Raw genomic sequence first — 16,559 nt, forward strand, 5'->3', positions numbered from 1 at the left:
TTGAGGTTTGCAAAGGATTCTGGGTAACAGAACCTGGTCAGAGACCCACAAGTCACCCCATCTTGGATTCCCCTAGGTCTCTAGTTTTCAAAACTGCACAGGTTTGGTAGGTTTCCCTAGGTGCCGGCTGAGCTAGAGGCCAAAATCTACAGGTAGGCACTTTGCAAAAAATACCTCTGTTTTCTTTCAAAAAATGGGATGTGTCCACGTTGTGTTTTGGGGCGTTTCCTGTCGCGGGCGCTAGGCCTACCCACACAAGTGAGGTATCATTTTTATCGGGAGACTTGGGGGAACACTGGGTGGAAGGAAAATTGTGGCTCCTCTCAGATTCCAGAACTTTCTGTCACCGAAATGTGAGGAAAATGTGTTTTTTTAGCCAAATTTTGAGATTTGCAAAGGATTCTGGGTAACAGAACCTGATCAGAGCCCCACAAGTCACCCCATCTTGGATTCCCCTAGGTCTCTAGTTTTCAAAAATGCACAGGTTTGGTAGGTTTCCCTAGGTGCCGGCTGAGCTAGAGGCCAAAATCTACAGGTAGGCACTTTGCAAAAAACACCTCTGTTTTCTTTCAAAAAATGGGATGTGTCCACGTTGTGTTTTGGGTCGTTTTGCTGCCGCAGGCGCTAGGCCTACCCACACAAGTGAGGTATCATTTTTATCAGGAGACTTGGGGGAACGCTGGGTGGAAGGAAATTTGTGGCTCCTCTCAGATTCCAGAACTTTCTGTCACTGAAATGTGAGGAAAATGTGTTTTTTTAGCCAAAATTTGAGGTTTGCAAAGGATTTTGGGTAACAGAACCTGGTCAGAGACCCACAAGTCACCCCATCTTGGATTCCCCTAGGTCTCTAGTGTTAAAAAATGCACAGGTTTGGTAGGTTTCCCTAGGTGCCGGCTGAGCTAGAGGCCAAAATCTACAAGTAGGCACTTTGCAAAAAACACCTCTGTTTTCTTTCAAAAAATGGGATGTGTCCACGTTGTGTTTTGGGGCGTTTCCTGCCGCGGGCGCTAGGCCTACCCACACAAGTGAGGTATCATTTTTATCGGGAGACTTGGGGGAACGCTGGGTGGAAGGAAATTTGTGGCTCCTCTCAGATTCCAGAACTTTCTGTCACCGAAATGTGAGGAAAATGTGTTTTTTTAGCCAAATTTTGAGATTTGCAAAGGATTCTGGGTAACAGAACCTGATCAGAGCCCCACAAGTCACCCCATCTTGGATTCCGCTAGGTCTCTAGTTTTCAAAAATGCACAGGTCTGGTAGGTTTCCCTAGGTGCCGGCTGAGCTAGAGGCCAAAATCTACAGGTAGGCACTTTGCAAAAAACACCTCTGTTTTCTGTCAAAAAATGGGATGTGTCCACGTTGTGTTTTGGGGCGTTTCCTGCCGCGGGCGCTAGGCCTACCCACACAAGTGAGGTATCATTTTTATCGGGAGACTTGGGGGAACGCTGGGTGGAAGGAAATTTGTGGCTCCTCTCAGATTCCAGAACTTTCTGTCACCGAAATGTGAGGAAAATGTGTTTTTTTAGCCAAATTTTGAGATTTGAAAAGGATTCTGGGTAACAGAACCTGTTGAGAGCCCCACAAGTCACCCCATCTTGGATTCCCCTAGGTCTCTAGTTTTCAAAAATGCACAGGTTTGGTAGGTTTCCCTAGGTGCCGGCTGAGCTAGAGGCCAAAATCTACAGGTGGGCACTTTGCAAAAAACACCTCTGTTTTCTTTCAAAAAATGGGATGTGTCCATGTTGTGTTTTGGGGCGTTTTGCTGCCGCAGGCGCTAGGCCTACCCACACAAGTGAGGTATCATTTTTATCGGGAGACTTGGGGGAACACTGGGTGGAAGGAAATTTGTGGCTCCTCTCAGATTCCAGAACTTTCTGTCACCGAAATGTGAGGAAAATGTGTTTTTTTAGCCAAATTTTGAGATTTGCAAAGGATTCTGGGTAACAGAACCTGATCAGAGCCCCACAAGTCACCCCATCTTGGATTCCCCTAGGTCTCTAGTTTTCAAAAATGCACAGGTTTGGTAGGTTTCCCTAGGTGCCGGCTGAGCTAGAGGCCAAAATCTACAGGTAGGCACTTTGCAAAAAATACCTCTGTTTTCTTTCAAAAAATGGGATGTGTCCACGTTGTGTTTTGGGGCGTTTCCTGTCACGGGCGCTAGGCCTACCCACACAAGTGAGGTATCATTTTTATCGGGAGACTTGGGGGAACACTGGGTGGAAGGAACATTGTGGCTCCTCTCAGATTCCAGAACTTTCTGTCACCGAAATGTGAGGAAAATGTGTTTTTTTAGCCAAATTTTGAGATTTGCAAAGGATTCTGGGTAACAGAACCTGATCAGAGCCCCACAAGTCACCCCATCTTGGATTCCCCTAGGTCTCTAGTTTTCAAAAATGCACAGGTTTGGTAGGTTTCCCTAGGTGCCGGCTGAGCTAGAGGCCAAAATCTACAGGTAGGCACTTTGCAAAAAACACCTCTGTTTTCTTTCAAAAAATGGGATGTGTCCACGTTGTGTTTTGGGTTGTTTTGCTGCCGCAGGCGCTAGGCCTACCCACACAAGTGAGGTATCATTTTTATCGGGAGACTTGGGGGAACGCTGGGTTGAAGGAAATTTGTGGCTCCTCTCAGATTCCAGAACTTTCTGTCACTGAAATGTGAGGAAAATGTGTTTTTTTAGCCAAAATTTGAGGTTTGCAAAGGATTCTGGGTAACAGAACCTGGTCAGAGACCCACAAGTCACCCCATCTTGGATTCCCCTAGATCTCTAGTGTTAAAAAATGCACAGGTTTGGTAGGTTTCCCTAGGTGCCGGCTGAGCTAGAGGCCAAAATCTACAAGTAGGCACTTTGCAAAAAACACCTCTGTTTTCTTTAAAAAAATGGGATGTGTCCACGTTGTGTTTTGGGGCGTTTCCTGTCACGGGCGCTAGGCCTACCCACACAAGTGAGGTATCATTTTTATCGGGAGACTTGGCGAAAGACTGGGTGGAAGGAAATTTGTGGCTCCTCCCAGATTCCAGAACTTTCTGTCACCGAAATGTGAGGAAAATGTGTTTTTTTAGCCAAATTTTGAGATTTGCAAAGGATTCTGGGTAACAGAACCTGATCAGAGCCCCACAAGTCACCCCATCTTGGATTCCCCTAGGTCTCTAGTTTTCAAAAATGCCCAGGTTTGGTAGGTTTCCCTAGGTGCCGGCAGAGCTAGAGGCCAAAATCTACAGGTAGGCACTTTGCAAAAAACACCTCTGTTTTCTTTCAAAAAATGGGATGTGTCCACGTTGTGTTTTGGGGCGTTTCCTGCCGTGGGCGCTAGGCCTACCCACACAAGTGAGGTATCATTTTTATCGGGAGACTTGGGGGAACGCTGGGTGGAAGGAAATTTGTGGCTCCTCTCAGATTCCAGAACTTTCTGTCACCGAAATGTGAGGAAAATATGTTTTTTTAGCCAAATTTTGAGATTTGCAAAGGATTCTGGGTAACAGAACCTGATCAGAGCCCCACAAGTCACCCCATCTTGGATTCCCCTAGGTCTCTAGTTTTCAAAAATGCACAGGTTTGGTAGGTTTCCCTAGGTGCCGGCTGAGCTAGAGGCCAAAATCTACAGGTAGGCACTTTGCAAAAAACACCTCTGTTTTCTTTCAAAAAATGGGATGTGTCCACGTTGTGTTTTGGGGCGTTTCCTGCCGCGGGCGCTAGGCCTACCCACACAAGTGAGGTATCATTTTTATCGGGAGACTTGGGGTAACGCTGGGTGGAAGGAAATTTGTGGCTCCTCTCAGATTCCAGAACTTTCTGTCACCGAAATGTGAGGAAAATGTGTTTTTTTAGCCAAATTTTGAGATTTGCAAAGGATTCTGGGTAACAGAACCTGTTGAGAGCCCCACAAGTCACCCCATCTTGGATTCCCCTAGGTCTCTAGTTTTCAAAAATGCACAGGTTTGGTAGGTTTCCCTAGGTGCCGGCTGAGCTAGAGGCCAAAATCTACAGGTGGGCACTTTGCAAAAAACCCCTCTGTTTTCTTTCAAAAAATGGGATGTGTCCATGTTGTGTTTTGGGGCGTTTTGCTGCCGCAGGCGCTAGGCCTACCCACACAAGTGAGGTATCATTTTTATCGGGAGACTTGGGGGAACACTGGGTGGAAGGAAATTTGTGGCTCCTCTCAGATTCCAGAACTTTCTGTCACCGAAATGTGAGGAAAATGTGTTTTTTTAGCCAAATTTTGAGATTTGCAAAGGATTCTGGGTAACAGAACCTGATCAGAGCCCCACAAGTCACCCCATCTTGGATTCCCCTAGGTCTCTAGTTTTCAAAAATGCACAGGTTTGGTAGGTTTCCCTAGGTGCAGGCTGAGCTAGAGGCCAAAATCTACAGGTAGGCACTTTGCAAAAAACACCTGTGTTTTCTTTAAAAAAATGTGATGTGTCCACGTTGTGTTTTGGGGCGTTTCCTGCCGCGGGCGCTAGGCCTACCCACACAAGTGAGGTATCATTTTTATTGGGAGACTTGGGGGACATAGATTAGCAAAACAAGTGTTATTGCCCCATGTCTTTCTCTACATTTTTTCCTTCCAAATATAAGAGAGTGTGTAAAAAAGACATCTATTTGAGAAATGCCCTGTAATTCACATGCTAGTATGGTCACCCCGGAATTTAGAGATGTGCAAATAAACACTGCTCCTCAACACCTTATCTTGTGCCCATTTTGGAAATACAAAGGTTTTCTTGATAGCTCTTTGTCACTCTTTATATTTCAGCAAATGAATTACTGTATACCCCGTATAGAATGAAAACGCACTGCAGGGTGCAGCTCATTTATTGGCTCTGGGTACCTAGAGTTCTTGATGAACCTACAAGTCCTATATATCCCTGCAACCAGAGGAGTCCAGCAGACATAACAGTATATTGCTTTCGAACATTTGACATTGCAGGAAAAAGTTACGGAGTAAAACGTAGAGAAAATTTGCTGTTTTTTTCACCTCAATTTCAATATTTTTCTTTTTCATTTGTTGTTTTCTGTAGGAAACCCTTGTAGGATCTACACAAATTACCCCTTGCTGAATTCAGAATTCTGTCTACTTTTCAGAAATGTTGCGGTTTCTGGGATCCAGCGTTGGTTTCATGCCCATTTCTGTCACTGATTGGAAGGAGGCTGAAAGCACAAAAAATCTTAAAAATGGGGTATGTCCCAGTAAAATGCCAAAATTGTGTTGAAAAATTGGGTTTTCTGATTCAAGTCTGCCTGTTCCTGAAAGCTGGGAAGCTGGTGATTTTAGCACCGCAAACCCTTTGTTGATGCCCTTTTCAGGGAAAAAACCACAAGCCTTCTTCTGCAGCCCCTTTTTCCGATTTCTTTGAAAAAAACGAACTTTTCACTGTATTTTGGCTAATTTATTGGCCTTCTTCTGGGGAACCCACAAAGTCTGGGTACCTCTAGAATCCCTAGGATGTTGGAAAAAAAGGACGCAAATTTGGCGTGGGTAGCTTACGTGAACAAAAAGTTATGAGGGCCTAAGCTCGAACTGCTCCAAATAGCAAAAAAAAAGGCTCGGCACAGGAGGGGGAAAAGGCCTGGCAGCGAAGGGGTTAAGCATCAGAGATACACAATGGGGTTAGGTATAGGCACATGTGTAAAGGACGGGTGCTTGGAGTTATGATGGCTGACGCTCTAGATTGGTGGGGAGTGTGCATGTGGAGGAAGCGTTTTGTATAGAAACTAAGATGGTGGCTTTACATGCTGAATTGAGAAGACAGGACTAATTACAAACGAGGTAAGGTTGTACTGAATCTTTTTGCTGGGACGGTATGCTGGTATCTGAAACAAACTTAAGGAAAAAATAGGAGGCCCTAGCTTGTTAGTAATTGTTTCTTGTTTAGCTGGGGATTGTACAATGATGTACAGATAAGCCTCTTATGGCCTAGTAGTAGGTTGAAGCATGTGAATTGAGCCCCCTGTAATCATCCAAGACTGACCTAAGTTAAGTACAAATCAGTGTGGGTAATATAAATCATTTAAATTGCTGTCATAATGGGCAGTGTGTCACTGGTAACTTTGTGACCAATGGAGCAAAATAATTAAATGGGATTTGATGTTTATAACTTTGGAGTGCAAATTGGGAAAGTTTAAACCAGTATAATAGTTTTTTTGTTTATTTTGGGAACGTAGTACACACATATAGTAGAGCGTGGTCTGGTAAGAAGGTGATCACATTGGTGCATACCGGTGTGAGGGCAGTGCTATGCTGACGACTTCAGTAATAAGTTGAGAAAGAAGTTTCAGTGGTAAACCTAATTGGGAGGTATTTGGTGTACAACAATGCCCAGTACACTGATGAGGTGAAGAAAATGGAGTCCCGTTGGAAAAAGTGAGTTAAATATTAAAGTATAGGAACACACACATAACGTGATAGCATGGAGTTAGGAGTAGCTTAGCTAAATCTGTTCAAGAAATTGCCTGATAAGATTTTGAATGTGTTTTTGTAGAGTGTCCAGAATGTAGGGAAAGGGCGTACTAAATGAATTGAAATGGGCTACAATGATTGTTGGATGAAACGAGAAGGAGATGTCACTCTATTTACGTGAGCCCGATCAAGAATTGAAGTGGGGTGAGTTTTACACAGCGTGAGTAATATTTGGAGAGAATGCATAGTGGTTCCATCCTTGAAGATATCTCCTTTTTGATCTTTATAGATAGGACGTACCTTTCATGAGTAAGAATTGAGCAGGGCCACATAGGATCATGAAGGCTACGAGCAGGAGACATAGTTCTATCAAAGTGAGTCCTATCTCATAGGAACCTGGGTGAGTTTCAGACAGTCCGAGTATTACTAGGACTGAATAAGCGATGGGTTTAATGCTGAAGGGATATTGTAAGTTATTTTCCTAGAGAGAATGTATCCTTCATGAAAATAAGGTTTTAACATAGTTGGGAGAATCACTTTGAATTAGTCTCAAATAAGGTGCTTGTAAACCCAGGAAGCTGAAATACGGTCTTGAATTTCACCACCCATGCCTCACCACTTGATATCAGCTGGGGCAGGTGAGAAGGTAATTTATATATTATTAATTTCATCAATTAGCTATGACAAATAACATAGGAAAACATGCTGAGCAGTAATAGAAAAGGCGTATGATTCCCAGATTTCTTTTATGTAACAACAGTATTTTAGAAGTACATAGAAAAGGCGATAATAATAGAAAAGACATATAAGTCTTAGATTTTTTTCAGTGAAATAATTGCATTTGTGAGATATACAGAAAAGGTGGTGTATGCCTTTTTAATATATGTGGATAAGGGGGTGGCTATCTGTCTATTTTTATGGGGGGAGATGCACTGCACTAAACAACATGTCTGAACTACATATAAAAATACGACTGATTGATTACATTATGTCTGAAAACAAAAACTGATAAACTGCATATGATGTTTTGTTTTTAGATATTTGTATCATTTTAATTTATCTTTGTGTTCTGAAGAAGGTGGAGCTTTGATAGCATTTTTCATGGTATTTGGGCATATGCGTTATTGTTTTTATATATGTGATTATGTATATGGGATATTTATGAAAGAAAGAGTATCTGTTTATGGGCCTAATAATATGAATGTAAAACGAAAAGGCCTACTATGTTTATACTGTTTTTAACATTGATGTAATATTCAACACAAATTGCATGTGATTGTGAATAAATACAGATTATTTTTATATATACCAAACATATTATTTGTTTGTTTGGACATATATGGTTTAGAATTGTTGGTGTATTTTCATCATTCCCTAATAAGTAGAATAATCCTTGATCTTCTAAAATAAAAAGAGTTTTAGCATGAAAGGGAATTCTTTTTCGGTTTCCTTTAGAAATGTACAAAATGAGAGGGTTCATTTTGTTATAGAAATTTAAAACATTCTACCCTAAGTAGGTGGAATGTTCTAATATTCTGCTCCTGTACATATATGTTGTTAAAGGCCCTCTCCTTCCCAATAACTCAGCTTCAGAGCCTTTAACAACCAGTATGGCCCTCTGGAGCTGGCTATAAGACTATAGCCCTCATTACGACCCTGGCGGGCGGGGGAGAAGTGGCAGTAATACCGCCAACAGGCTGGCGGAAAAAAAATGGAATTCTGACCATGGCGGTTACCGCCATGGTCATCCACCACTTCTCCACTCCGACTGCCAGGGCTGTGACGACCGCTGGGCTGGAGACTTCGGTCTCTAGCCCGGCGGCCGTCACCAGACCACCGGCGGTATCAGAACCCTGCATACCATCATGGATTTCGGGTGGTTTGGAACTGCCACGAAATCCATGGCGGTAGGCACTATCAGTGCCAGGGAATTCCTTCCCTGACACTGATAGGGGTCTCCCCCAAACCCCTCCCCACACTCCAGAATCCTCCCCCCACACCCTGACCTCCCTACCACCCCCCAAAGGCGGCAGGACCCCGATCCCCACCCCCACCCCCACCCCTAACATGCACATACACACACCCCTACACGCACACATACACTACAACACCACATACCCGCACACATATAGACATGCACACAGACCGACCCGCACACATTTCCCATACGCACAACACACACCCCGCATGCATACACGCACTCACACACCTCCTCTACATACTCACACACACACCCCCATGCACGCACACAATACATAACACCCCCCTCCCCTAACGGACAATCAACTTACCTTGTCCATTGATCCTCCGGGAGGGGATGGGATCCATGGGGGCTGCTCCGCCGCCAGCTCCCCTTCACCAGAACACCACCACGCCAAATCCTGGGTTGGGATTTGGTGGGCAGTGTTCTGATGACGGGGCGGTGGAGGTGGAGCAGCCTCCACTTCCCCGCCAACCACCAGTATGGCTGCTGGCGGCTCTCTGTCCAAAAAAGGACGGAGGGCTGCCAGCAGTCATGATTCGCTGTGCGGAAAACCGCCTGCACTGGCGGTCTTCAGCACAGCGGTACCTCAGCGGTCTTGCTTAAAGACCGCCAAGGTTGAAATGAGGGCCTATATTATTTGCTGTTGGGTGTTATTTTAAGTTCCTGCCCCATTAAATTTAATGGGAGTGAGTTGTAATATCTGTAAATGGTGATGTGTGGCGTTTACTTACTTCGAGACTGGGCTGGAGTACATTTACTGGAGTACATTTACTACTATTTAGTACTACTTTATATACTATAAGATACAGTTTGTGAATCTGGCCCACTGACTCTTGAACTAACTTCTTGTCTTCATACAAAGGCAGTGCAGCCTTTATTAATGATGTTAATAGGAACGCTAGAGGCATCTTCAAAATCAAGCGGGCTGCACAGTTCTGAATGATTTCAAAGTGCTGCACAGAATTGGGGGGAGGACCAACTATAGTGCATTGCAATAATATAGACAAGCACATAACATGGCTTGTATTACAGGGAAATAAGAAGACTTAGGGAGGTAAGGAAGAATTATCCTCAAAACCTTTGGTTATAGAAATCTAAGAGAAGCAAGGTAATTGATCTTTTTTTAAATGAAAGAGTGGTATCAAACATGACTCTGGAGTTTCTCACTGTTTTGACTGGTACAGGAGAAAGGCCAAAGAAGTCAGTCCACCCTTCTGATGACCAGAGGGAGAAACAACTTCTCAAATGTAATACCTTTGTGTTTTGTTGGAATTTATTCTCAAACAGTTGAAGGACATCCAGTCTGCCACAGAGTCCATCAGAGATCCAGTGCCATCCAATCTCGGGATGATTTAGGTGTCATTTGCATAGCACATACACAAGCGTTGATAAATTTTAACAAGCGCTGCTGGTGGTGTAACATACAGATTGAGTAGGGTAGAGCTTGAAGAGGGCCCCTGTAGGACTCCATATTGGAGCCGATGGAATGAGCAGGGAAAGGGATGCATAAAATAAGACTAGCTACGCCAAATTGTAAAAGAGTGAAGCCAGATTATTGGCTAATAGAATATCATGATATACAGTGTCAAAGCTTGTAGAGAGATCTAAAAGTATCTAAACATCTGTGTCATCTTAACTCAAGATCGCAAAGGGTTGCTTTTGTACTGCAACCGAAGATACTTCTGTTTTGTGGTGGGGATGAAAACTGGCCTGAACAGGATCTAATAGTGAGTTGGAGTCAATATAGTTTAGTCAGCTGAATACTGACAAGTCTTTTGGCAATCTTAGCACAAAAAGGCAACAACGAGCTGGGGCAATAACTGCTCGCGGCAGAGGGATCCAGCATGTTTTTTTTCAATCTTTGACAATCACAACCTTCTCCTTTGAGCAAATTTTGTGATCTTAGGAGGATCACCACAAGTCTATGCTTCAATTTCTATATGTGCCGAAAACAGGAGCACTTGGAAACCATCAAAGAAGCTGGTAGTTAATATTATAGGAAAATTAAACTTGACAGAACCTCCAAGCAAGTGGACTGTTCCCTAGGGCTTCATGCACTGACTAACCATCAACACCAGATAAGACCTATGAGTACCGTGTTCACACTGCAACTAAATAACTTGAGTTTTATCTCCATGTGACCTAATTATGCGACCTTGATCAAACTGTTAACCTATCTGCGTCTCATTTGCTGCCAGTTTCAAGGCAGGGACTCTTGTTTTCTATCATCAGACTTTGGCCCATCCCAAGAGAGAAAGACAGGGAAGGGTCAAAAAAGGAGGAAGAGAAAGGTAGGAAAAGACTGACAAAGGTAGACTGAAGGGATTGCAAAGGAACCTACAAGAGTGAGATAAAGAGACAGAGGTGCAGTTTGGTGGAAGAAAGGGACATGAGGTGGAATTAAGTCTAGGAAGCCTTAGCATTCCGCAACCTCAGCATTTGCTAGTGCCGGCTACTGGCTCATAAGAAAAACTTTGCCCCCGCAATTCTTTCTCTTTGCTTTACATTTTAAGTAATACACTGATTCCTTACATTCTAAAATTTTCAGTGTTTGGAAACTGGTAAAATGCTTGACTCCCAGGTCTTAAAAAAACAGCATTGGCAAAGGTTTTTCTGATAGTTTCTGCCTATACAGTTCAACATCTGCAAACATTGTTTTTTAAAATATTGCTGAATGGCATGGACAAAAAACATAAAGCCCCACTGTGACTCATTCTGCATGCAATGCATGTGCCATGACGGCTATCGTGGCCACAGCATGCTGATGTATAAGGACTGTTGTGCCATCCTGAATGTGCATGTATGCATCATGACGCGATGGCCGCCATTTTTTCTTTTTAATTTATCATTCCAAAATGGTGGTGAGAGAGCGTAATCTAATTATTACATATGTTAAACGTGAAATGCTTATATAAATGCCTAACAATGCTGCATAGAAAACTACAATAAATAGTAGTTGCTTAATGTGTATTAGAATTATGATTATAAAACGTGAAATTACTATTGTGCACATAAACTAATTTCGGTTATAAGAAATTATTGCTTGCACTATGATTAGTCGAATATATATTAACGCTTACAAATATTGCATTTGTATTAAAACCCATAGGCCTTAAGTTAGCGTAAGTTGAAGATTTAGCTGTGTAGCTCTCATATTAAACCATATTTTCTGTTTTCCAGTGTGCTGACTCGTAAAGGGCCATGACCCAGCACTTGTTCTTTTCCTTCGTTTTATGTATCCAACTTCATCCTGTTCCCATCAGCATGCTAGCTGCCTTAGTATAAGTTTTATACAGATTTTGAAACAAAAGTATATGAAAGAATGTACAAGGACATTTGACCATGGACAAAGAAGCTCATGAACCGAGAGACATGCCAAAACGGTGATGAAACCCCCTGGATGTGCCACCTACGAAGACGTCAATTGTGAAGCCCAATCAAAGTGTTATAAATTATCGTGGGGTGACAATTGGGATTACCTAATGTATAACTTGATATGTCAAAGATAGTGGGGTATAGTGAATATCCAATAGAATTTTAGGGGAAGGTGTTACAAAAAAGGGATAAAAACTCATGTCACAGAAGGGTCGTTAGAAACTAGGTAGGGAATGCTGTCGATTTTATCCAGAAACTTTGTCACTCTGTTTGGTGAATTTGAGCCTTAATAAACCATCCTCACCCATAGACTGCCCCTTTACGCTTCTCCTCCATATGAGGGAAGTGTCCCCTTGTCCACTAGACTAAGTTGGACTGACGGCGATTCGACTGATGTCCTGAAGACGAAGACTGATCCTGTGTGCTGACTTAATCCTTGGAGGGTAACTATGACAATGCTATTGTAATTTGTCTGTTTGCTTTTCCTTTCTAGGTACCAACTGCTGTATTTTAATAGAGGCCATAGTTTAGATGTTTTCTAAATTGGTGTTCAAAATTATTTTGCATGAAGCCCAAACATGCTGATGCTAATTAGGGGTTAGGATAGGAGTTCACTTTGACTGACGCATTAGGCTAATGACTGACGTTACACTATGCTGAACTAAGACTTAGGTGATATTCTTCTATTCTGATCTATGTTCACGCCGTGTTACATACTTATGTTTGTGATTCTCGCATTAATGAAATCTTATTACAGTTGCCATGTTGTGACTATGCTTATGTGCTTCTTGGTTTTGAGATTGACACTTCTGCTAGTAGATTGTAATCAATAGGGAATAAAATTCATAAAATTCTATCAAAGGGTGTGGTTATTCATGGCTGAAAGGTCATGGTTGCGCCGACAGTTTGATCCATGTCTTTATCCAAAGTAAAATGTATTGTGGTGATAAATATTGATGACATCATTGACATATTGCTCGACATATTGATCAGTTATCTCGTCCTACGGTGTCTCACCACTGGGTCAAAAGATTAATTGGCCTAAAACGAGTCCTAATGTGTATAAATTGACATAAAGGGACATGTTAACAGTTATGGTAGCAGAGCGACGGTTTGGCCCTTGGGGGCCCTAGGACGGAGAATCATTGTTTTATTTGTTTTTCTGTGATAATGCAAATTGGAAGTATGATGGGTTTCTAAGTTCACCATGACTTTCCCGGGATCTCGGAGCCTGCCTAAGTGAGTTGGGAATGTTCTCGGCGCCATAATGTATGTGGTTTAGGGTTTTTGCGCTTGCTTAGTTTATGCCTTTTGCAGGTGATTGTGAAATTTGGGTGTATTTAGGCCAATTAAATGTTGTTTTAGGAGGAGTGGGCGTACTCCGCAGTATGAGAGTAGGGAAGTCGGCATACTTCATATGAGTGTGGCGCTTAATGCTCAAAATAATCCACGTGGTTGGTTGTTATGTACGGACCCGTTGTGGTCTAAGACTCCGGAGTATGTTGACAAGTGTAGGAGACACTTGTGTTTATGTTGTGATCTGTGCGGTTTAATAGGTCAATCGGGCGTGGTTGACAAGTCGAGTTTGAGTTGAAACGTATGTATGAAACCTTCGATGGAGATTTGACAAATTCTAAAGTGCACTAGAAGGAGTCATTGACAAGTCGAGAGTGGAATTTGCGGGTCGAATTCTGCTTGCGTATGCGGGAACTGATAAGGAGAGAGTAGCGGCCGAGGCTTCAAGTGAAATCTCTGTAAAGTTCTGAAGCGAATGTGTTACCCTTCCTGTAGTAAACCAGCAGATTGGTATTGTCATTTAAAGTGCTCGCAATAATTTGCATAAGTTTGTGTGGGTTTGTATGGGTTCAGTGAGGAGCGGACAAGCCGCAAGACTTTGTCAGCTGCAGTGTGTGTGAGTGTGACGTCAGTGGTGCCGCGCTGAGATAGGTCAGTTGTCGAGAGGGGTCACGCACGGATTGGCTGCCATCCGTGAGAGGCAGTAGGTTGAGGAAGGCGGGTGAAGAGTGTCCTGGGAACTAAGACACTTCTGATTAAATACAAAACTAAGAGAGAATCGCAAAAATGAATTTTGTTAAAGCATTCAAGAGTGCTCTAAAGGGAGACGTATATATTGTAGCAACCAATGGGGAACCTACACCACCTGAGGGTACTCCAGCTTATATAGTCATGGAAGAGAAAGGTGTTGCGCCATGTTTATGGATGAAACAGTGGCGCAAATTGACAGAGAAGGAGGGATGTTTAGCATTCCCAGAATATGGAACATTCAATACGAAGGTGCTAGAAAATTTGAGGTGGATGTTAAGTACCCAGAAACCACTTCCAAGGCCAGCACAGTACAAGGCTTTAGCGGTTTGGGAACTGATGGCTCTTAAACAGAGGCAAGAAAAGTTTCAAAGAAGGCTGAGAAGGGCAGAAAAATCATATGCAGAGGCTAGATGGGATGACGAAAGTAAGATGTGGAGAAGGGGAATAGTCGATGGAATAAAACTGTTCCCAGCAATAACACAGGGAGAAGAAACACAGGGAAAGAGAGCCTCCTGTAAGACAGATAAAGACTCAGGCAAATCTAAAGAAAATAAAAGACCTTGGGAAAAGGAAGATGATTCTGACGATGAGGAATTTATGGATAGGTTATTACATGATCGCCCGCCACCTTATGCGGTGAGCGATAGTGCTCCAAGCACTAGCATGGATCCTGGGAACCAGACACAGGAAAAGGGAGTTACTGATACGGGACAGACTAGTGATACGGCTTCGATACAGACTGGTGTCAGTGTACCCACTGCACCAGACATACCGATACAGTTGCAACCTCCACCGCAGATACAGAGAATCTACCCAGATGTCCCAGTACTTGAGACGACTACAAATTTGATAGTGCCGCCAGACCCGATATACACGAAGTCAAAGTTAGTACAGTTTGAATCAACTCCAAAATTATTATCCCAACCACAACCACAGCTGATACCAGGGTACAACCCTGTAGCTGGTCCGCCATTAGTACCAGTTCCGGGTACCTTAGAACAGACCTATGGAGTCACTGCTCCACGGAGTCTGGGACCGGGTCAGACACCTGCCGCCATATCGTTACCAATTACTGTTGGTCCACCAGTGCCATTGTATGCACAGGGTAAAACAGGCGTATGTGATCAGGGAGTGATGACTCAGGATGCGATAAGAGGAGGGTCTATGGGAACTCCACAGATAATGGCCCCAGGAGAGCAAGCGATTGAACAACCGAGGTCTTTAATGGACCTTAGTCCAGTGGGAGCACCCCTCGAAGCTATGCGACAAGCAGGTTTGGGAGTTTTAACGCCACAAACAATGAGTACGAATACCTCACATTCCCCAATGATGCATGCAGGGAACATTTTGTTGCAGGGTTTTACAGTCCAACAGCTAAATGAATGGTTAGAAAAGACTTATACTTCACAAAAGACTGCAGTGGTTACAGTTGAACCAGAAAAAGAAAAACAAGACGAATACCTGAACTTTGTAAGACTAGGGGCAGAAGCTGCTGAGTTAGTAGAAGGAACAATGGGAGTAAATAGATTGGAGTCATACACGGAGGCAGAATTGAGATACCTATGCCCTAAGATTACCAAAGAAGTAGACAAGGTACATCAGAGATTATCAAACCTGGCAGATAAATACAACATTGATATCGGAAACACTAAACATTTGAAAAGAAGTTACAGATTAGATTTTGACTCAAAAGATTTCGAACACATGAGGTCTGCAGGAATGAAGGCACATTTGAGAGAATTATTACAAAGCGCGCAAATTTGGGGGGCACTGGAGAAATGGGAAGGCAGATGGGCAAAGAAAAGAGACAAGGGAAAAAGTGACAACCCAGAATCTAATCAAGCCAAGGCCTCACCTGATTTGGAATCAGTAAAAGTATTACCTATGAGAGAGACAGCTGGTGGTGTCCTAGTTCATGTGCCTTGGACCAGAGGAGACATTCTATCCTTTACTAACGATTATCCCAGATTGAGAGAGAAACCTATCGAGTGGTATCAGCAAACAGATAGGTTTGTGAAACTTGCAAAGTGTCTCTGGGAAGACTTGAATACCTTGTTTGAGATCATCGTTCCACCTGATTTGTGGCTCGAGTGCAAAAGAGGGGTAGATTGGCCGACAAAGGAGCCGGCAAGAGATAAGGTGACCGGGGCACCCTCTGAAGAGGTGATGAAGTATTATCACAAGGTGATTGAGTTTTTGAAACAAAAGGTGTCGCCGAAGGTGACTGATTGGCAGAAAATCGACCGGACCTCTCAAGAGGTTAAAGAGTCAATACATGCTTATTACGAAAGACTGCTAAAGGCATTTAAACACTACAGTGGTACTGAAACTATTGAACCAAAGGATATGAACCATCTCGTATTTAGATTTGTTGAAGGGTTGCGACCGGAAGTTAGCCAGATGATTAAGAATCATTTGATTTGTTGGCAAGCAAAACCGATTGATGAGGTGTTACAGTATGCGAAATACTGTAGTGATGAGATTGAATTGAAGCAAAAGAAGCTAAAAGAAAAGGTGATGGTGATGCAGATAAGGGCTGCACAGGCTGGAATACAGGGAAATGGAGCTCAACAGATGATACAGCAGCAACCGCAGATGAATTGTATGTTTCAGGCACAACCGAGAGGTCGAGGCAGAGGGTTTGTGAACCGCGGTTCAGACTTAAATACGGTTGTAATTCAAAATGATGTTCAAGGGGCGAAAAAGATGTCACCATGTCACGCGTGCGGGGCGTGGGGCACTGGAAACGGGAGTGCCCG

This window comes from Pleurodeles waltl, chromosome 11 (assembly GCF_031143425.1).
Source record: "Pleurodeles waltl isolate 20211129_DDA chromosome 11, aPleWal1.hap1.20221129, whole genome shotgun sequence".
NCBI lineage: Eukaryota > Metazoa > Chordata > Amphibia > Caudata > Salamandridae > Pleurodeles > Pleurodeles waltl.